Source organism: Macaca mulatta, chromosome 13 (assembly GCF_049350105.2).
Source record: "Macaca mulatta isolate MMU2019108-1 chromosome 13, T2T-MMU8v2.0, whole genome shotgun sequence".
NCBI classification, from domain to species: Eukaryota; Metazoa; Chordata; class Mammalia; order Primates; family Cercopithecidae; genus Macaca; species Macaca mulatta.
Window position 1 is genome coordinate 13,720,601 of NC_133418.1, and position 22,756 is coordinate 13,743,356.

At 43.5% G+C, this 22,756-nt stretch overlaps 1 long non-coding RNA gene across 1 annotated transcript; it reads left to right on the plus strand.

The window, feature by feature from the left end:
• Positions 1–10,626: 10,626 nt before the first annotated feature.
• Positions 10,627–16,811, plus strand: LOC144333933 (uncharacterized). Its single transcript, XR_013403083.1, has 2 exons — positions 10,627–10,732; positions 15,618–16,811. It is a non-coding gene; the product is annotated as an uncharacterized LOC144333933 (long non-coding RNA).
• Positions 16,812–22,756: the final 5,945 nt, after the last annotated feature.

Consider the following 22,756-nt stretch of genomic DNA (forward strand, 5'->3'; position numbering starts at 1 on the left):
ATAGCATCTTTCTAGAGAAACTATAAAGGTTTGATGAAACCGGCTAAAAATGGCCATTTATGGTCAGGAGACATCAAGGCTCCAGGCCACAATGGTGGTGACCATCCAGGTTCTGCTGATAGTTTGTGCCTCCCTGCCACTGTGTTATACTGAGCTTTCACAGTGTGGATTTCATTCAGGCTTCATGCACCCAGCAAGGTCAGCCCAGCAGGTGGGCTCATGTTGCAGGGATGCAGGCAGAGACTCCGGGGCCTGGAGGGCTTTGCTAGTCAGTGGCAGTAGAAGATGGTGAAGCCAAGGTCTCTTTTGCTGCTGCTGGGTCCTAGTGCCACACTCTCCAGGAGGGAATACACCTCAGGCCTGGTGGGGGTGCATCCCTACCCACCACCCCCAAGTTGCCAATGATGCACTTGCTTACCTGGCCTTATGTGGTCCTTCCACCACAAGCTGCCTCTCTTCCACCTGCTTAACCTCCACCTCCTGCCACAAGCTCTGCTCCCAGCCGGGGCTCCCACTTTCCCCTGCTTTTTGAATGTCTACCTCTTTGCCTGAACCCAGCCCTGACCTTATCAAAACTTACCTATTCTCTGTCCTTTTGTTTTCGTTACTGTTTCCAAAGGTCTCAGCCAGGTCATAGGATGAACTGAAATGTGAGAATGCCTCCAGGAAAGATGAATTTGTTCTGGCTGTATTTTATGGGGATGATGGCTTAGCCCGGGGCAAAACCCTCATAGTTGCAGAAGAGACTTTGAGCAAGGAGACATCCCCTGTGCTTCCTTGGTTCATTTCATCAGGAATGTTCAGAGATGGCTTCCTGGAGGGTTACTCTTACATGTCTGTCTATGGTTTGGAGTCGTTGAAACCTAGGCTTATCCTGAAAACTGCAGAGAGCTAACTGTGGTGAACATTCTTGTTTAAACCCTGAAACAATTTGTTCTACTACATGGTAACCAGCATCTTCGTGGCTTTTTTTTTTTTGGATCGGGGGGTGCGGCAGAGCAGGTCTGATCTGAGTTACTGACAGAGTTGTTAGAGGTCAGGATACAGGGATGGTTCCTTCAGCCTCTGCACTCCCATTCACCCTCATCCAGCAGTCAGATCCCCATAATTTCCACATTGTCTTCCTAGATGCTCAGCATTTCATTAAGATAGCCAATCACAGCGTGCTCCATCTTCCTCAGGTGCTGGATCATGAACGCATGAAAAGCCATCACTCTGAATATTCCACACTACAGACTTGTGTGATAAACAGAGTGTGGAATGTAGGCGGGGATTTTCCTGACCGTGTGCGGGGACTCTGCTGGCATACTCAGTGGTCTGGCCGTCCCAGCGCACATTTTCCCAGGCCTCGTCCAGCCCGCTTCTTGAAGTAAAACACAGCTCTTTGCTCCATCATCAGGGGCAGCAGCTGGGTCTTCCCCTCGAAGAGGCATACCTTAAGCTGCAGACATCAAGAGGCGTCCAGAACCCCGGTGCTGGGAAGACCTTGGATCTGTGCTCAAGATCACACAATCGAAATGGAGGCATGGAGAAGATCCCGCTTCTAGTGTGTCAGAGGCCTCCTCTGGCTCCTGGAAACCCATGGTTATCAGGACCCATCACTGGAAATCTTTTAAAAAAATTAATTCCCTTGTGATTCAAGTTCATAATATTCTCCATTTGACTGTGTTCCGGGTCAGTGGTTCTCAGCCTTGATTGCCTATTAGAATTACCTGGTGTTGTTTTTAAAACCGTGAATGTCCTAGCCCCATTTCAGCATCAGCCGGGAACTTGTGAGAATGCCGACTCTCAGGCCCTGTCTTAGAACTCCCGAATCAGAGGCTCTGATAGGGTCCAACCATCTGTGTTTTAACAGGCCCTCCAGATGATTCTAACACTCACCCAGGTTTCAGAACCTATCCCCACCTCAGAACAATTGACTCCGAGTATCTGGGGTGAGGTGAGGAGGTGGCCCTAGTTATAAGCTCCCCAGCTGATCCTCAAGTTCAGTGAAGGCTGAGCTGGGGATAACCCTGCCTGGAAAGCAAGGGCTACTGGAAGTCAGAGATAGGGAAATCATCAAGTGTGAGAGATGGGAAAGGGAGAAATGGGAGGAAGCAGAGGAAATCTGTTTGAAAAACTACCTAGGATTTTGTTTCAATCATGTATAGTAAAACATGACAGACATGGAGGAAACATCCTTGAAAGGAGAGTTTATTACGGTTCGCTAGAGCAGGGGGCAGGGCATACCATGGGGTCACAGGAGGAAGCACTGGAGTCAGGAGGCAGAAGGGGTAAGGAGAAGCCAGGGGCAGAACCTTTCTTGTGGTTTTCATGGGAAGGAGTGAATGAGGCAGGGTAGGTATGCCAAGCAAGCTTAGGATTGCAGCTGTGAACAATTTCAGCAGAGCGTGGGCCATAGGGATAGGCCTAGGTGTCTGGTACCTGGCCATGGGGTGATCTGGAGGAAGGGGGGAATATGGGCTCTGGATTGGTTGATTTGCACATCAAAGTTATGCTGGTAACAAGTTGTTTGTTATTGCTAGGAATTAGCGAACCTTGAGAGGAATAGTTCTTCCCAAGCTCCACAAAACCCCAAGATATAAGAACATAAAACATAAAATTAAAAAACAACAACAACAACAACATGATTAATACAGAAGTTAAGTCACTGAGACCCAGGTTTGACTCTCAGGCTTGCTACTTACCAGCCATGCGAACTTGACTTCTTCCTCTCTAAAATGGGGATAATAACACCTACATAATTTCTACATAGGGTTTATAGAAATTATACGAGACGATGGACTACAACGTCTGGCTCAACTGGCAAATGTTTAATAAATGAGATGATAATAAAAATGTGCAACAGAACACTAGACTTGGAACCTGAAATAAGACGCCATGAGTCGAATAGAGCTTAAACTTTGGAACTTAAGAAAATCATAGCCAGGCATGGAGTCTCACGCCTATAATCCCAGCACTTTGGGAGGCTGAGGCAGACAGATCACTCGAGGTGAGGAGCTCAAGACCAGTGTGGCCAACATGGTGAAACCCCATCTCTACTAAAAATACAAAAATTAGCCAGACATGGTAGTGTGTGCCTGTGATCCCTGCTACTTGGGAGGCTGAGACAGGTGAATCACTTTGAACCTGGGAGGTACAGGTTGCAATGCACCAAGATCATGCCACTGCACTCCACTCTGGGCAACAGAGTGGGACTCTTTCTCAACTAAAGAAAAAAAGAAAATCATGGCCCAGCATGGTGGCTCATACCTGTAATCCCAGCACTTTGGGTTGCCGAGGTGGGCGGATCATCTGAGTTCAGGAGTTTGAGACCAGCCTGGCCAACATGGTGAAACCCTGTCTCTACTAAATATACAAAAATTAGCAGGGCATGGTGGAACATATCTGTAATCACAGCTACTCAGGAGGCTGAGACAGGGAGAGTTGCTTGAACCCATGAGGCAGAGGTTGCAGTGAGCCAAGATCAAGCCACTACGCTCCAGCCTGCGTGACAAAACAAGACTCCATCTCAAAAAACAGAAAGAAAAGGAAAGGAAAGGAAAGGAAAGGAAAAGGAAGGAAAGGAAGAAGAGGAAGGAAGGAAGGAAAGAAGGAAGGAAGCAAGGAAGGAAGGAAGGAGAGAGAGGAAAGAAAGAAAGAGAGAGAGAAAGGAAGGAAGGAAGGAAGGAAGAGAAGAGAAGAAAGAGAGAAAACCGTAGAGCTATTGACAAACAAGTGGCAGACAAGAAGTGGTGGATGAATGGACATGGAGGGCAGGCTACTCTGAGAGAGAAGGTGCAGACATAACAGTGAAAGTCACACCTGAGGCCTCACTAGGGAATAGAGAGAAAGAGATCTTAGGGTGGGGGAGGTCAAGAGTGCCTGAGAGGTGATAGTTGAATCACAGGGCTTATAATAAGAGACGCAAAACAGTGGTGTTTCAGGAAGGCCAGGACAAAAGTCCTTAGAGAAGTCAAGGAGAACCACATCTTCATCCAAGCAGGTCATATCACTTTGTTCTCTGAGCACCTTTGGAAGAAGACAAAGATGATCCTCTCCTTCTTCTCAACCCACCTGACTGATCTGTTCAAGGTGGAGACCATCTTTTGTGTCTCTGTATTTATAGGACCAACATGAGCCTTAACCCAGCAAAGAATTGTTTAATGTAGTGAGACTGAAACTTGGGGATAATTTAGGCATCATTCTGTTTAGAGAAGTGCTTTAACTTTGGGGGTGATACTGGAGAAAGCTTTTATCCTCTTTCATTTTTAGGGTGTGTGCATGTGTGTGTGTGCAATAGAAGTCATGGGGTGAAATACATGAGGCAGAAGGCACTGAGCCTGCCCTTCCTGAAAAAAAGTCTGGCAGAGCCTGCAGCCCAAGTTCTAGAACTAGTGTGCCATCTAATTGACCATGTGGCCTGTTGCATGTTCCCTATTCCATCTTTATGTTGATATCTTCTTTAAAAACAATTTTGGAATAGATACACTAAACTTATACTGCTTGGGCTTGGTGATTGAGCATTGAAATTTTCTGGGGCCATAGCTATCTTTTAAAAATCTTATTATTGAAGAGATGTTATTAATTTCATTTTTGAGGAATGTATTCATTACCTATGGCTACTATAACAAATTACCACAAATGCAGTGGCTTAGAGCAACACAAATTTACCATCCTACAGTTCTGGGGGTCGGAAGTCTGATATGAGTTTCAGCTGGCTAAGATCCAGGTCTTGGCAGTTCCTTCTGGAGGCTCTAGGGGAAAATCTGTTTCCCCTCCTTTTCCAGCTTCTAGAGGCCGCCTGCATTCCTTGGCTCATGGCCCCTTCCTGCGTCTTCAAAGCCAGCAATGCCTGGCTGAGCCCTCCTCCTGCTGCCACCTCTCTGGCTCTGTACTTCCCTCATCACATCTCTCTCTAACCCTCCTGCCTCCTCCTTGTCCTTTATAAAAACTTGTGATATTTTGGGCCCAAGCAGCACTATCTCCAGTGTCATTAATGTAATTATATCCGCAAAGTCCTGTATGCCATGTAAGGAATGTACTCACAGGTTTTAGGAATCAGAATGAGGACATTTGTGGGGGTGGGAGTAAAGAAGGCATGATTCTGCCTACCCACCACAAGAAAGACATGAACACACACAGGCACAGGCTTGTGGGGGGAGCCTAGACTTTTCTCAAGACGTGGAGAGAGGTGCAAAGACAGCGTCTGCAGGATTCCTGCCTGATGGAATGTGGGTGCAGTTGCTTTATTACTGGCAGCCAGCTCTGGTTCCTCACTAGGTGGATGGTTAGGGGAAAGAAAAGACAAGGGCAGTCACTGAAATGAAAATGTGATCATTTGGGTTAATGTGCTTCTGGGAGCAGAGGAGGTGAAGTTTCTCTGAGTTTGGACAAGCTTCCATCTCTCTTATTAATCCATGAAAGTCAAGAAAAGTCATTAGCTCAAGAATGCTCCTCATCCAATGCTCAACCTGTATATCCAGTCAAAAGATCATAGATCGAAAGCACTGGAACCTCCTTCAAAACAGCGGCCCCAGCCCCACAGCCTTATTTGGGAAAACTGAGGCTGAGAGAGGTGCCATAAACTACCCAGAGTGGGAAAGGCCTGCCTTGAGTGTGCTTAAGCTGGAATGGAAAGCTTACAGAATTCAAGACTAGTGGATGGAAACTTTTGTAGAGAGAGACACAGTAGAAATAACTGTTTTACTTAGAAACATCGAGGCAGAATGAGAAGAAATAAAATTCCATTTTCCAGTCATTCGTTTTTTGTTTTGTTGCAATGTGCTGTGTGTTCCAGGAAGATGGTGTCAACAAGCCATCTGTAGGGCATGCAGGTGCTCTTCCTGAGAGAGTGCTGGACATGCCAGTGCAACCTTGTTCAGCCCTCCTTGTTCCCAAAGGACCCAGCCTAAGAGACCACAGGCCACAGTTACGCACACTCTGTGTGGTGCTAAGTGAGCCACCAACGGAAGGAGCAAGAAACCACCCAGTGATGTCTGCCAAGCTCAACCACTTCCCCTCCAGCCCAGTGTCCTCTCCCCCTGAGACTCTGCTCGCAAACCACCGCTGTTTAATGTGCTTTCATTTGGGTTAAACGTTACCTAAACGTTAAGCACAGTTAATGTTTATGTCCTCCGAGTTGGAAAAATTAGAACTGACTACTACTATCTGTAGAAGGAGGTGGGCCCTTAGTCACTGGGGATGGGGAAGAAGTGCTGAAATCTGGAAAATGGAAGTCCAGGAAACTCATTTCCTGAAGGTCTTGTATCTGCAAGGCACTGTGCTTTGCCTACTCATTGAGTCTTTTCAACAACCTTATATTCCCAGGTATTGTTATTTCATGCAGTGAAGACTGAGGCTCATGGAGCGGGGGCCAGCACTCACTCCTGACCAGCCTATGTGGGGAGTGAACTTGGGATGTGAGTCTGCTCAGAGAGCACCTGTAATTCCTGAGTCCAAAATACTCCTCAGGTCTCGCTCTGGGGCTGGGCACTGAAGGCAACTGAGCAGAGGTTCATGGGCTCATGGCCTAATAGCTCTCATAGAACAGGCCTGCTTGTTTTGGAACTCTGAAAAGTCTCTTTTGTAGAAAATGCAAAATGAACCCGATTCATATACACACAGTGTGTGGTGTAAGTAAGCCCCTTCTGCTATTTGAATGTTATTCAAATAAAGGATTACAAATCATCTCGGCAGCTTACATTGCCATTTCCAAATGCAAAAACAAAAAAAAGATCCAGTGTTTAGAAGAGGGGATTTGCTATTGGACCGTGAATAAAAAAGGCATCGTTTTCATTTTGAAATAATAGAAACTTAGGTATGGAAAGCACCGAAGAGAACATTCTAGACTAATCCCTTTCCTTTGCCCAATCTCCTACCCACACAAAAGCGCAAATCCTTTCCAAAACATCTCCGATAAGCAATCTCAAACTCCTTCGGTGGTGAGAATAGCCCTCTCCTGGGCAGCTACCATTTGCTTTTATGGTGGATAAGCCCACAATTCATATTTTAACAATGTAGAAAGAAGCAAAGTTAGTGGGTTTGATCCTCTCTTTCCTCTTCTCTGCCCATCCCGCAGGAAAGGAGACCTGTATTATTTTCCTGTTGCTGCTGTAACAAATCAATGCAAACTTACTGCATTAAAGCTACACAAATGTACTTTCTTACAATTCTGGAGGTCAAAAGTCTGAAAGGGGTCTAACGAGGCTAAAATCTAAGCGTCAGCAGAGCTGTGTTCCCTCTGGAGGCTCTAGGGAAGAATATTTTCTTGCCTTTTCCAGCTTCTAGAGACCACCTGCTTTTCTTGGCTCATGGTCCCTTCCTCTGTCTTCAAAGCCAGCAGCACAGCATCTTCAAATCCCTCTGACTCTGTCATTATAAAGACCCTTGGGATTACATTGAGCCCTCCCACATATCCCAAGATAATGTCTCCATTTCAAAATCCTTAACTACATCTGCAAAGTCCCTTTTGCCATATAAAGTTACATATTCACAGTTTCCAGATATTAGGGCACGGATGTCTTTGGGAGCCATTAAACCTCTTTTCTTTATAAATTACCTTGTCTTGGATTTAAAGGCAAGTTGATGGAACACCAGGTGGAACCTTCCTAGGAGCTGAGGAAATAGAGAGCAGGCTTGCAGTGGTAGAGAAAGAAGTGGATGTGACACCCCAGTATCCTGGGAAGAGCCAGGAGATGCTGGATGTTCCACGATGCAGGTAGAAAGGAACCCCAGGCCAAGGGGTCTCAACCTAATCCCAAAGAGTCCTATTCCAAACTTGGCACAGAAGCAATACAGACTCCCTTCAAAGGATGCCAGAACTTAGACAATGAAGATATCAACAGGGCTCAACGTGGGCTGGAGAACAGGGAACTCTGCCAGAAAAAGCTCCAGGGCTTTTGCATGGCTCAGATGGTGATGAGGGAGCCCCATTGATGGCTGGAGTGGTTCTTCTCTGCATCCTAGCAACTGAGACTTGGGCACTGAGCATAGTGTTAATATGATTTAGAAAGATTAAATAATGCAATATTTCTTTACCTGAGTGTAGAAATCCCTGATCTACAATTGTGTTTTATTAATGGTTCTACACTATTACAATTGCAGCTAAGAATCAGCTTCAGTGTTTTCTTCCAATGACAGCAGCAGAGGGGCAATTCAAGACCCACCTCCAACCCCACCTTCTCTAAATGTCTTCCCTACAGCTCTAGCAACACCTCCCTCCTCCCTGAGCATTTACTGACTCTCCTTGTACTTGGCATTTGGCTTGCATGCCCTTGTGCTGTACTTCTATTGTGTGAGGACACACTCAACATCCCACCTTCCCAATCTAACTGTAGACATTGAGAAGGACAAGTGTACACGTTGTGCATCCCTGAGTCCCCTTTCAGTGCCTGTACCACCACTAGCATGGTAGATCCTGGAAAAATGTTTATTCACAATGAAGAGTCCAAGGAAGCCCAAGAGGATTGCATCTAGAAAGTACAAACCTGTGCAATGGAAAGAAGAAAGTACATGGAGTGATTTGAGATTTGTGGCTTTGGGCTCCGTGACTTTGTCTAGTGTATAGTTTTTCCATTGGTTTCGATTCCCATATGCATTAGCCCATTCTTGCATGGCTATAGAGAAATACCCAAGACTGGGTAATTTTAAAAAGAAAGAGGTTTAATTGGCTCACAGTTCTACAGGTTATACAGGAAGCATGGTGCCAGCATCTTCTTGGCTTCTGGGGAGGCCTCAGGGAGTTTGCAATCGTGGTGGAAGGTGAAGCGTGAGCAGGAAGGTCACACGGCAAGGGCAGGAGCAAGAGGGAGTGAAGGGGAAGGTCCTGGACTTTTAAAAAACCAGATCTCACATGAACTAACTGAGCAAGAACTCACTCATCACCAAGGGGATGGCGCCAAGCCATTGATGAAGGATCTGCCCCCATGATCCAGTACCTCCCACTGGACCCCACCTCCAATATTGGGAACATATTTCAACATGAGATTTGGAAGTGACAGACATCCAAACCATGTCACCCACTGCGCTCCATTCTCCATTTAACTCTTGGCCTGGATTACACAGTATGATCCCTCCTTCAAACCATGCCCTTTCCCTTCTCCTCCACTCCCTACTTCCAGTCACACAGAATTCCCTCATCTCTGACAACCCCAGCACCTTCTCACACAACCCCACACCTTTGCATACACCCTCTCTGGAAAACTCCTATGGACCATTCTTTCAAGCCCATCCTCCTGGGGAAGTCCGCAACCCTCCCCCAGATGGTCATCTTTCCTGATTCAGTTATCAGTCCTGCCCCCGTGCTTCTCAGACCTTAGAGCATGCAAATTCCCCAGGAGGTCTTCTTAAAATACAGAGCCTGATCCAGGCAGTCTGGGGGCTGCGAGGATTCTGCATTTGTAACAAGCTGGATGATACTACTGGTTCAAGGCGTGCTCTAAGTAGCCAGAGTCTACGAAATAAACAATGACTTAGTGCATTTTACTATCTTTTGTTTGGTAAGTAAACTTCTACCAGAACTGATCCCCAAGGCAGAAACTTGGGTTTCCTGATTCATTCAACCAATATTTGTGAATGGCGGAGTGCATCTCTGGGTCTCCAGTGTTTCGCTCAGTGCCTGAAACATAGCAGGTACTCATTAGGTGTTTATTAAGTGGATGAATAGATGAACTCTGTAGAATTTTAGGAACAGCTGCCTTTAAAATAATTGGGTTGATTAATTCCATCATCGCTTTTCAAATAATAATATTTGGGAGTACACTTGCATATTAGACTATCAACCCAGCTTTCCATTTCAACAAGAATAAAAATAAGGCCAACTATTTCACTAAAGAAACGGGATGTGTGGAGTTGTGCTATTCATTTAAATGAGAAGCAATAACAGAGGCCCTGCTTTCTTCCACCGGAGTTAGGGCATTGGAAAAGATGAGGATGGAACCCTTGCTTTCCAGAACCTTTTATTCTCCACCAGCTGCTGCCTAATGCCCTTGGTGCCTCTGATATAGCGACCTGAGGTCTGGCTCTCTGTGGCTGTTGAGGTTTAACTGTCAACAAATGAAGCCATAGGTGATTTGCATATTTCTATATCCTTTTCCACCAACGGGTATGTTATAGTTAAAAAAAAAAAAAAAAGCCAAGCATACACACTAAAAAGGGATGGAAATTTCCCACAATTTCATTTCGACAAAAGAAAAACTTCAGCTGAATTAAATTTAAAGAAGTTTAATTGAGCAATGAATGATTTGGGAATTGGGCAGCCCCCAGAATCACAGCAGATTCACAAAGACTCCAGCGCGGCCATGTGGTGGAAGAAGACTTATAGCCAGAAAAAGGAAAATAACGTACAGAAATCGGAAGTGAGGCATAGAACGGCTGGATTGGTTAAAAGTTGGCTTTTGCCTTATTTGAACCCAGTTTGAACACTCAGCAGTGTGTGAATGGTTGAAGTATGGCTGCTGGAATTGGCCAAGACTCAGCTGTTGTTACAGGCACATACTCCTAAGTTAGGTTTTCAGTCTTGTCTGCTTATTAAGCTACCTCGCAGTTTGTCCACAAGGACTCAAATATAGAAGTACAAAGTCCTTCTTAGGCCATATTTAGTTCACTTTAACAATTCGAAGGCCACATTATCTGGCCCTAAAATGTGTAGATAATAGCATCCTGCTTTTCTCACTCAGCTCCACCCCAATCCGTGAACAGAAAGTGCTACGGCTGGGCAGAAGGAGTGAAAATGAGAAGCACTGGCTGAGGAGTAAGTACAGCCCCCCTCCTCCCCACCCTTAGGATGCGTGTTAGTCCAGGTGCTTTGGTCAAAATCAATAGAAACTGAATCTGGCTAACTTGAGTAGAAAAAGAATCAAATGAAAGACGGGAGGCAGCTGATAATCTGGGAGGAAGCTGAAAGGATGCAACTCAGCAGACGCCGGGATCTAGGGTATGGGAACCAAAGGGCCATCTCCCCCAGGGGAGGCTGTCTGGACGAATCAGCCTTCACCACGCTCCATCCTGGCATCACTCAGCTCAAGACCCACATTCCCTGGCAGGACATTCCGACTGGTGCAGCTTGGGTCACAGGTCCGTCCCTGGAACAAAAGTGAGCAAAGTCCTTGACTAAAATGCCATCAAGCACACCCAATGCAGGGTAGGAGTTTCTCGAGAAGAAATGAGCAATATTATCAGAAAAAAGAGGCGGGGAGGCTGAAGAACAATCGTCTCCCACCAGGCACAGAGCTCGACCTCACTCCTAGTGCCGAGAAAGAGGCAATGCTGAAGTACGACCCTTACAATACAGTCAGTCCTCATTATTCACGAGTTTCGTATTTGTGAGTTTGCCTGCTCAAGTTTGCTTACTTACTAAAATGCCTTTGCAACTCCAAAATCAATACTGCAGGTGCTTTTGAGGTCATTCAGACATGTGCAGGGTGGTGAAAAATTCGAGTAGCCCGGTCACTTTCCCAGCTTTAGTGGTGCAAGGTAGCACTCTGCCTTCTTGCTTCAGCTCTCCTGCTGTAAAGCAAGTGTCCTTTTCAGCGACTATTTCATACCACTCAATGTTTGTGATTTCGGTGGTGATTTCACTGTGGCCCCCAAGTGTAGTGCTGAAGTGCTGACTTGGGTCTAAGTCCAAGAAGGCTGTGATGTGCCTTACAGAAAATACACATGTGTATTAGAGAAGCCTCATTACAGAATGAGTTACGGTGCTGTTGGCTGTGAGTTCCACGTTAATGAATCAACAATATGTATTCAATTAGGTGTCTTTAAACAGAAACACACGTAAAGCAATGTTATGTATTGTTCTGTTTATGAAAATGTGACCAGAAGCTTGAAGGAACCTAACCCTGTATTTCTCCTGGGAGCAATGGATCAGTATTCATTAATTCAGTGTTCAAGTAGCTTTATGGAATATAAGTACTGTGCATAATGAAAATTGAATGTGTATATTTATATATGTTTAGATTCTTGGTCTTTGATTTTTTACTTTCTATGCTATGTTTTCCTCAGATTTATAGTTATTTCATTTTACTTCAAACCAGCTACTTCTCACAATTCTTGCATATTTATGAATTTATTGGCATTTAATTAAATGCCATGTCACCATCTTGAGGCTTCTCACCCTAGGGTAGGGAGGAGAAGAGTTGATTGGGAGACAGGCATAGTCTTCCTCAGAGAGCGAGTGTCTTCCTATCAGGTTTAAAAGATGACAGTGTTTTTCCCATTTAAGGAAAGCAATCAGCTCAGCTCACACAAATGCTGCATTTCCCTTGCAAATGAGCTTCATTACCAGCTTGTTTTATGCTTTTTCTCTTAGCTAGAGTGAGCTGCTTTCTTATGGCTCTGTGTCATAGTAGAAAATGGTCTCAGCCCTGAATTATGTTCCCATCTATAGCCACACTTAATTATGGGTTTTGCCAGGAGAAAGTGCTATGAATGCTCTGTGCGTGAGCACTTCAGAAGGAGCTCTCTGGTCCTCTGAGACTTCTCTCAGGATTCTCCTGGATTTATAGAAAATATCCTTTCTACATATTTAACTTATCTTCAGTGTTAAACCTATTAATTCCAGGCTTATAATGATTAAGAAACATTAGCAAGTGGCTTGACTTGAACTAAAATCAAAACCAAAGTGAGTCCAAAAGTCCCAATCTATGTAATTATTCCCTAATGGTACCATGTGACAATTCCAGGCGTAGACCATTCTACAAAATTGCTTGTTTGCTTAGGGGGAAATTTCCCTACAATGGTATTGATAGAAAGATTTATTTTAAATACCAATATTTTCTATGTTCAAGCTATCTCATTCTATACTCATTGTAGAAACAGATAACACAAATGTGTTAATAGTTTACAAAATAAGAAACACAGTCAATTAACATATAAAAGCATAACTGAGCTAGCCAGTGACAAAATAACATACAAATTTAAAGGCTATAATTGTTTACCTATTAAGTGGATAAACACTGTTTATTAATTAATATTAAACCAGTATTGATGGATGTGCAGACAGACAGGCACACTCGGAAGCTGCCAGGCAGCAAGGGGATGGGACGTCCTCCGGCAGGGAATTGGGTGGTGTGCGTAAGCACTGTGAGTAATGTACATCTCCATACACTTATCCGTGGGAATGGTCATCAGGCATTTGGTTAAACAATTTTGTTCAAGGATATTCAATGAAGCACTGCTTATATGGTAAAAATTTGGGAGCATACTGCATGTATGATAATAAGGGAAAAATGAATAGATTGTGGCCCCTCTTTATGATGGGATATTATACATCCACTAAAATTGTGTTTTTCAACAATGGGTAAGTGCTAATTAATACCACAGTGATCTTTAAGCATTGTATGAATGTATCACATTAGCACATACACCCCGAAAATATGAACAGTTATTACGTATCAATAATAAAAACACAGTGATACGTCATTTTACTCCCATCAGACTGGTAAATATTTAAAAACCTGGCAGTCTTGTGTATTAATAGGAACTCGAAGCAACGAGAATTCTATACACTGCTTGTGGGAATAAATCTGTTACAACCACACAGAGCTCTGTTGAGCAGTAGCTAGTTAGATAGAAGACACACCTGCCCAAGAACCCACTCCAGGTGTGTTCCCTGAAGAAACTGTCTCACGTATGTGGAGAAGGAAGATGAATCCAAGAATGGCAGTGGCAAGGGTGTCAGCACCTGAACGAACATGGGGAGCAGTGAGCATGTGCATGAGCAGGATGGTGGAAACTCTGCGGCTCATTCGTACAATGGCACACCGCACACCCGGAAGATGAATGGCCAGGACTGACACACCTCCGCATGGATCCATCTCCCAAATAAAATAATGGAAGACAAAAAGCACACAGAGGAAAAATATGTAGAATAAGACACCATTTAAGTTTAAAAACAATGCTGCGTCTTGCTTAAGAATGCAAATGTATGAGGGAAAGGTATAAAGAAATGTTTAGGATCATCACCCAAATATAAAAAGAGGTTGCCTGTTAGTTGGGGAAACTGATGCCGGCTGGGAGGTGTGCACAAGGACCTTCAAATGTATTACAGTATTTTATTGCTTTGCTGGAGGGCAACTCCAAGGATGTTCTCCTTCTCTTTTTGAAAGCGCTAAACAATGCATGATATTTTTAAAAGAAGACATAGTGGTATGAGAAGATACAAGATAACTGAAATAGGCGAATACATTCAATAGAATTTCACATATGTGTATAAATACACATATGCATACACACAAAAACATGTCCGTAGTTATTACTTTCAGGCATTTGGGCTTATTACTCATATTTGTTTTCTTTTTCTCACATTTATGCATTTCTGAGTTAAATATATTATTTCTATCACAAGAAAAAAAAGTATTGAAATGTTTTTAATTTAAAACTCATATCCTTTTGGGCAGTTGATCAGTGTGTATTTATTTATAGACTCAGGTTAAATTGCAAGCTTCCGGGAGCTCTCAGCAAACGTCCTTCAAGGTCCGACTCTAATACTGTGGAAGCATGTAGAAAAGGCTCTTAGTGACAAGACACTACTCCACTATTCCCCTCTGAGACAAAAATAATCCTAGTGGTCAGGATCGGGGAGAGACACTTATTAGTAATTATAAGTCTTAGAAAAGCCATTTATTGAGAGAGGGAGCAACTACGTCTGGGGAAAGGAAAGAATGCTGATCTCAGTCATTTTAAATCCCTGCATACTTCCCCAGAAGCTTCTAGAAATGTGCGTGGACTGGTTAATAGTTGGTGCTCTACCAACTGAAGGAAACCTTGGAAATGCTTTTCAACCTGGCTTTGTTTTTCTCTAGCACCTCTTCTTCAAAAAGTGTTCATCCACGATGAGGGGTTAGAACAGAAAGGAGTGACTCAAAGCCACACACTGTTTAAGGTAGGAAGGGGCCTGGTACCCATCTCCTGAATATCATCGGATGTCAGGCATGGGAGTTTGGGGCAGTTTTGCACAGACAGGCTGGGACTCAGGCAGACTAAGTGATCCCTTGTGTACACCTGTTCCGCACAGACCCTCCCTTCGGAATTCTGTTTTAGAATATGTAGGTCACACAAACAAGCAGAATAATAGGGTTCAGTTAGCTCTGCTTATAAACTGCAAAACATTTCCAGTGTGCTAAAAATGCAACATGCATAATTGGGCGAGAGCTACTTTGTTTTTAAATCTGTTCTGGTGATATATCTGAGACTCGGAGTCTGGGAAAACTGACAGTATTTTCCTCTCATTTTTCCAGGGTTTCCCCCAGTTCTTTTTAACCTGAGGTATGCTCTCATCCAGTGTACCTTGGTAGTGGCTGCTGGGAACTTGGCAAACCATCACATTTGCCCATCCTGAACATCAAGGATGGACAGAAGGTGGACGCCTTGTGCTGTCTAGGGAGACTCCAGGGGCCCAGTGTCTGGTTAAAGAACAAGATGGGGAAAACCTCAAGAATTTTATGAATGCTGGTGATGCTCTGATTTGTAAAATGTGATGCTATGTTTATCTGTCAACATTTCATTGAAGGATGACAAACACGGATGATTGTGAAAATAATTAATATACATCTCAATACATTTTCTAAAGGTAGCAGCAGGTTTTAAATGAGGATGTGTGGATAAGGCAGTGGCTCATCTCTCCTTTTGTCTTCAAGGGAAAACACAGGCTCCTTAAAATCATGTCCACGCAGCCTGTGCCAGAGGTGAAATCAAAGCAACACAGAGCATCATACTGTATTTCAGCCCAGGAGACTCTGCAGCCTCTGCAAAATGTGTCTGTGAAACTGTCCTCGGCAAATCCTTAGCCCCGAATGTCAAGCCAGCTGGAGCGGCCACTGCCTCCTGCAGACTCCAGGCTCTTGCAGGACAGCTCCTGCCCAGGCCCCTCATCTCTGCTGCCTCCCTCCACTTGGGCCCTGGCTTGGAGACCTGCGGGAGAGAGAGGAGATCTGATTTGTGTGCTGCCACCACTCAGGGATGGCGAGGAGAGGGGTAGTGGAGGAGCCAGGCAGGGAACACCACCTGCCCCTTGCTGCCCTTGCTGGACTTCTCTGCATCTCCTCTCTGGCTGCATTTCCCAATGTTCTTTCTGCATCCTTCCCTGGTGGCCTGGGCGGGTAGAGCCAAATGACAGCGTGGCTTCTGAGCCTGTGATGACAACCCCGGGGGACGATGTTGAAGGCGGCAAGGATTTCACTTCTTTTCATTCCCTAATGTAGGCTTTGGGTGAAGAGAAGTGGGAAGAAGGAGGGAAGGCAGGAGGAAGTGGAGCATCATGAAAGGCTGGACAAAGGAACACAGCACCTGCCACGCGCCAGCCCTCAGACTGCTGCAGAGGGCACCTGAGGCATGATTCTGCCTTACCTTAAAATGCCACCTGCAACAGATCTATGAGTGCTCTGCCTTATCCCCTCAGTCCCAGGCCCACAAAGTCTCTCCATAGCCCCTGCTGCGAGGGCTGCCTCGAGGTGCCCACTCATGGCCAAGGACTGACAATTATGAGGGCATAAACCCTGCAGCTTTCCTGCACCCTGATCAGGCCACCTGCGGGCATGAGCCTCGCTGTCCAGAGCTCCCTGTGGGATTGAGTGGGCGTAACCCTGCCTGTGTCTTTGTTGAAATTGCAGCTGGTTGGGCTTTCGTCCCTCCTCACTCCGCAACAGTGGGGTTTTCCTGCCAATGCTCTCTAAGAAACCCCTTTGAGATCTTGCCTCAGGGTCCACTTCTAGGGGAACCCAAACTAAGACAGTGCTATTTTGATTCCTCATAAATATTTTCAATCCTCCAATTTTGATTCATGAAACTCAGAAAATGAATCTTAAGTAAATGTCTGCAATTGTGGCATCTCATATGATCTCTAGTTTTACTTTCTTAAGGATTTTTGTGGAAACCCTGCCTTGAGGCAGAATTACAAGACAAGTGATATTGAAAAGGAGACAATCTATTATCCACATGACCGTTTTAACCAAATTGCCTTCTGAGGTATGACTCGGGGTCCCTCAAAATGTGAGAAAGAATTTCAGTTCTTGTCATCTGTATTAGTTCACGGAGAATGAATCTTTAAATGATGAATGAAGGGGTAGGAAGATGTATACAAAGGCAAGGCTGCCCTCTGAGCCCCACAGGGTGGTGTCTGCCCTTTACCAAGAGACCCCCTCACCAGGCCCTGCCTCTGCAGCCCCTGCGATCACCTAGCAAATCCACCATCCCCCCCACAGACTCTTCTTTATTAGATAGAAGTAAAAGCACAGCAGCAGAGGGGAGCAGGTCCTTCTCCAGCCACTGCACGCATCTGTGAGCTTTGACTTCATCCCCTGTGCCACCCTGAAGGTCAAGAGAGGCCCAGATGCCTTTGGTTTTCATGTGGTGATGTCACTTTGGTACCACAGTCCACTCAATATATACAATTCATGATTTTTTAAAAAATCAAGGCTAAATTTATAAGATGAATTCGCCTAAACCTCTGGTTTTTAAAGCATATGACAGTACTTTTATTGTTGCCAGGAAAGCTGTTGACTTAGGCTTCACGGTGATAGCATGGAGGTAGGTGAGTCAGTCCAGTGAAGGTAAAAGCTACAAGAGTTCATTCTGTTTAGCTTTTCTACTTACGCTTTGTGATGTAAAATTTGTAGCAAATTCCCTGTATGTGTTTTTCTTCAGAGTGCACGTGACACATTTCCTGATACCTGCTAAAAGTTGATTTTTAACAGAGGAAAACATTTTGGAAGAAGGTAGCGTGGAGTGTCGTGTAAAACTGCACTCCAAACACCCACACCTGCTGCTTTGAAGTGTGTATTCTACTTGATTATTGAAGTGGGGTGGGGGTGTTTGTGAAATATTTGGGGACATGTGATGCTTAGGATGCATTTGTTTTGTTTTTACATATATCCCTGGTTTACAAAGCAAAAAGATTTTTTAGTATCTACAAATTATTGTTTTTCTCCATTCTCTTTACCCAATTTGTTTTTCCACTACTTTTTTCATTTAATCCTGCCCATAATCTGATATATGGACCACCAAATCATCTCCATTGCAAATCACCTGAGCTCGCTGACTTTCCAGCCAACACATGGACAGCCACTTGCCCCTTTTACCCACCACACACATGGTGACAGGGCTATTGTTTTATGGCCCGGTTCTGGAGGACATTTCCTCAGTCATCATTCCACAGGCTCTCAACGAGTCTCTGAGAAATATGCTCATCTTCTGGAAGGATAACTTTTTTTTTTCACTTGTGATAGCCTGAACATCAGTCTTTGGACAGTAATTGTGATTTTTATGATTAACATATTTGGCAGCTCATCCATTTATTCATCTGCTTATTATTCATGCAACAGGCCTTTATGATTTTGCTGCATATCATTATTAGACTTTACAAATGGCTGCCAAAAATGGCCAGAAATCTTGCGTGATGATAGCACCAAATAGCTCATAGGAAAAGAATACGAAGTTGTGAATTAATCACCTTCCTAACATTTAGGGGTAAACCAGAGAGTTAGACAAAGCAAAGAAGAAATGAAGACAAACCTAGAATCACATCCCTCTTCAGATTTGATATACAAGAGACCCTCTTAGCCCATCTCCACTCAACAGGCCGGCTGGACAAATCATCCCTCATGCTTTATTGCCCTGGAAAACATACATACTCAGGCCCAGCATTAAGCTTATGGCTGGAAGGGCCCCTCCAGGAGACTTAGGTCTGTCTGACCCTGGTTGTTGAATCATATGTACCCCATAAGCAAGTTGTGTCCATTCCAAACTCATTTATGTCCTTTCTTAGAATTGTTCTTTTCCTTATTTATTCATTTATTTATTTATTTGAGACGGAGTCTTACTCTGTCGCCTAGGCTGCAGTGCAATGACACGATCTCGGCTCATTGCAACCTCCGCCTCCCAGGTTCAAGTGATTTTCGTGCCTCAGCCTCCGAATAGCTGGGACTACAGGTACCTGCCACCACGCCTACCTAATTTTTTTTTTTTTTTTTTTTTTTGTATTTTTAGTAGAGACTGGGATTCTCCATGTTGGCCAGGCTGATCTTGAACTCCTGACTTCAAGTGATCTGCCTGCCTTGGCCTCCCAAAGTGCTGGGATTACAGGCATGAGTCACCACACCTGGCCTTAAAATTGTTCTTAAATGTTAGCTTATTCTTAACATAGTATAATTTGCTTAAACATCTCAACTTATGAAATAGGAGACCAAAAGAAAAGAGAAAAGTTGCTTGAATAAAAAGAAGTAAGTCGAATGCTTTGGAAAGAATCACTAGCACTAACCTCCACAATCCATAATTAACTTATATTTATAACACATTACATACAGACACAGTTTATAATAATAAAAGAAATCTCTGGACTAGGCATGGTGGCTCACTCCTGTAATCCTAGTACTTTGGGAGGCCGAGGCAGGTGAATAACCTGAGGTCAAGAGTTCAAGAGAAGTATAGTCACATGGTGAAACCCTGTCTCTACTAAAAATACAAAAGTTAGCCATCCACGGTGGCATGTGCCTGTAGTCCCAGCTACTCAGGAGACTAAGGCAGGAGAATTGCTTGAACCTGGGAGGTAGAGGTTGCAGTGAACTGAGAGCACGCCAGTGCACTCCAGCCTAGGCAACAGAGTGAGACTCCATCTCAAAAAAAAAAAAAAAAAAAAACCCTCTGGAATTATTTTTTAAAAGATCAACCATTTAAATGTTTTCAAGGTTAATACAATTCACAACATAGGCAGATGACAAGGAGAACCAGTTCATAAAAGAAGCCACTATATATTACAGGTAAAAACTTTCATCATAAGTAGTTACTTTAAAAATGCAAATTAAAACTAGATTTACTGATTAAACAGGCAGATGAAAATTAAAATATGACTCAGTGCTACATTCTCATTCACTCTTGAGATAAGTCTGTCCTGGAAACAGTCTTCTTACAAGCAACTAGTCCATGTGTATCAAGAGTCCTAAAAACCATTAATTCCTTTAAACGCAGTGATCCTACTTCCAGGAATTTATTCTAAATCTATAATCAGATATTTGGCCAGAGATGTAAGACGTTCATCGTAGCACTATTACAGCAAAAGATTTGAAGTCACCCAAATGTGCTAAATTAGGAGAAATATACTTACGTGTGTATATATAAATATGTATTCCATATCAATATATATTATCTCTCTATATACATATGTATACAATATATAAATGTTTCTTAAACATATATATGAATATTACATAGTCATTACAAGTTGGATACTTAAACAATAGAAATGATTCATGGAACTGCTCATTTTATAATTTTAAGAGAAAAATAGTTTCTGAAATTATACATTCAAAATTATACCATTTTAAATTTAAAAGTTACTCTAAATATTTATATTTCTAAATTGAAAAGAGAATAAGAAAATATACCAGAATGTTGACTAGGATGTTGAAATTATTTTTCTTCTTTTATATTTTACTTTTCTAATTTTCTGCAATGAATATACGTATCAGATTTAAGAGAAAACTATTTTATTTTTTAAAAGGTGCTAACAAAAGATCTCTCTCTCCTTCTCTCTCTCTCTCTCTCACACACACACACACACACTAGGAACAGCTGTTGATGCTTCCCAGTCCAAAAATCCAGCCATGGTAGTTAGAAATGGCAGGTGTCAGAGAAAAGGGCTTATTTTTTGTGCTGGGAAGAGCACTGGGTGGCTCTGATCTGAGTGACCACATGATTTCATAAATATTTCCAAAGGCTTTTTTCAGATTAATTTCACTTTCTATAAAGAAACACGTATGACCAGGTTTACAGAACCACTCATTGAAAGCCAATTATTGGATGGTTGAATAATTGGATGCTCCCTCCTATTTCACTGGCATTGCAGTCATAAATTCCACCGATTGTCCTGCCTGGACCATCCAGGACTGGAGCCTCTTCCTTGTGACTGACGCAACTCTGTGTATGGTCCCAATGACTTGAACTAGCAAATTGGAATAAAAAGACCTTGGTCTGCGTCTCAAAATTAAATCCAGCCTAGAGTTAATAATAAAGTGCTGGGATGATTTGTTTGTACTTAACAACTGATAAATCACCAAACAAGAAATTTACCAAAAAGTACAGAAGGATTTGAAAATGTCTACAAATTCCGTAACTGCAAAATTTAATCTGTGAATCCCATAATTAATTTTGTTTCCAGTTAAGCAATCAGAAAGCAGCTGAATGCTCCTTTCTTTTTTTTTTTTTTTTTTGAGACGGAGTCATGCTCTGTCGCCCAGGCTGGAGTGCAGTGGCCGGATCTCAGCTCACTGCAAGCTCCGCCTCCCGGGTACACGCCATTCTCCTGCCTCAGCCTCCCAAGTAGCTGCGACTACAGGCGCCCGCCACTTCGCCCGGCTAGTTTTTTGTATTTTTTAGTAGAGACAGGGTTTCACCGTGTCAGCCAGGATGGTCTCGATCTCCTGACCTCGTGATCCGCCCATCTCGGCCTCCCAAAGTGCTGGGATTACAGGCTTGAGCCACCGCACCTGGCCTGAATGCTCCTTTCAATCAACATCACTTAATTTCTTAAAGATCCTTTGTTCGATTATGCTGGTTTTTCCAAACATGACAGTCTGATATATTTGGAATAGCATACACATTAGAGAATGAGAAATGAGTGAATAGAAATGGGTTTATCTTTAATTCAGAGTTCCAAAGATCTTAACTCCCACTTATCCACATAGAAATAAACTGATTTTAGAAACGGACGTACTAAAAATTGTTCTTTTTTAAATTAAGTTAAAATAGTATTCAAGCAACATAATATTCAAAAGTATAAAACAATTCATACAAAAGTTCCCAATACAAAGTAACCAGACTCTTAAGTAAAATATTTAGAAGAAGCTGGTCCATTTGATTCAATAAAAAATTAAATTAGAAAAACCTCATGCCTGTTAATGGAACTGGGAAGACAATTTGTCTTTTTCTCCGAAAAGGACATGGGGGCTTCAGATAACCATATGTTTGCTTGGAGTCAAAAATGGGCCATGGCTGCCAAAAAAAGCCAGAGTGATATTAAGCTGTATTAATAAAAGTACAGTGTCCATTGAGGGTGATAATAGTCCCTTTGTGGTGTGCACTTGTTGGAGCACAGCCCATCTGGGGCACTGCAGCCGCTCTGACAAATGAGGCTGCCCGGGCAGAGGCCCCAACGTGCTGGTCGCCTGGAAGCCAAGTCAAATGGCGAGCAGATGCGAGGGCTGGAAAAGGCAAGGGGAAGCAGGGTGGCATGTGACATCCGTATTCTAGCATATGAGGAGCTGTCATGGGGGAGGCGGATTCTGCAGACTGTGTGGTTTCCAGGTCAGAACGAAGAGCCAAAACATGGAATGTACAAGGAGGAAGATTTCAGCTCCCCATAATCAGGCTTTGCAGCAATTAGACGAAGAGGAGTACTGAACCCCCATCGGCAGAAGCATGGGCGATGGCGGGGCCTCAGTATTGGAAGTGTGAGGGATTTTGATTCTATAAACTTATCTTTTCTTACAAGGAAGAAAACGCAAGTGTATATTAGCAAAATATTAGTGTTGGAGGAGACCTCTTTACATGTTTTATTTTATTCTATTTTTTTAAGTTCTGGGGTCCATATCCTGGATGTGCAGGTATGTTACATAGGTAAATGTGTGCCATGGCGGTTTGCTGCACCTATCAATCCATCACCTAGGTATTAAGCCCAGCATGTACTAACTCTTTTCCCTAATGCTCTCCCCTGCCACCCATGGAAGAGATATTTAAAGATCTTCTGCGACAATCTCCTCACCTTACAAGTGAGAACGGCTTGGCC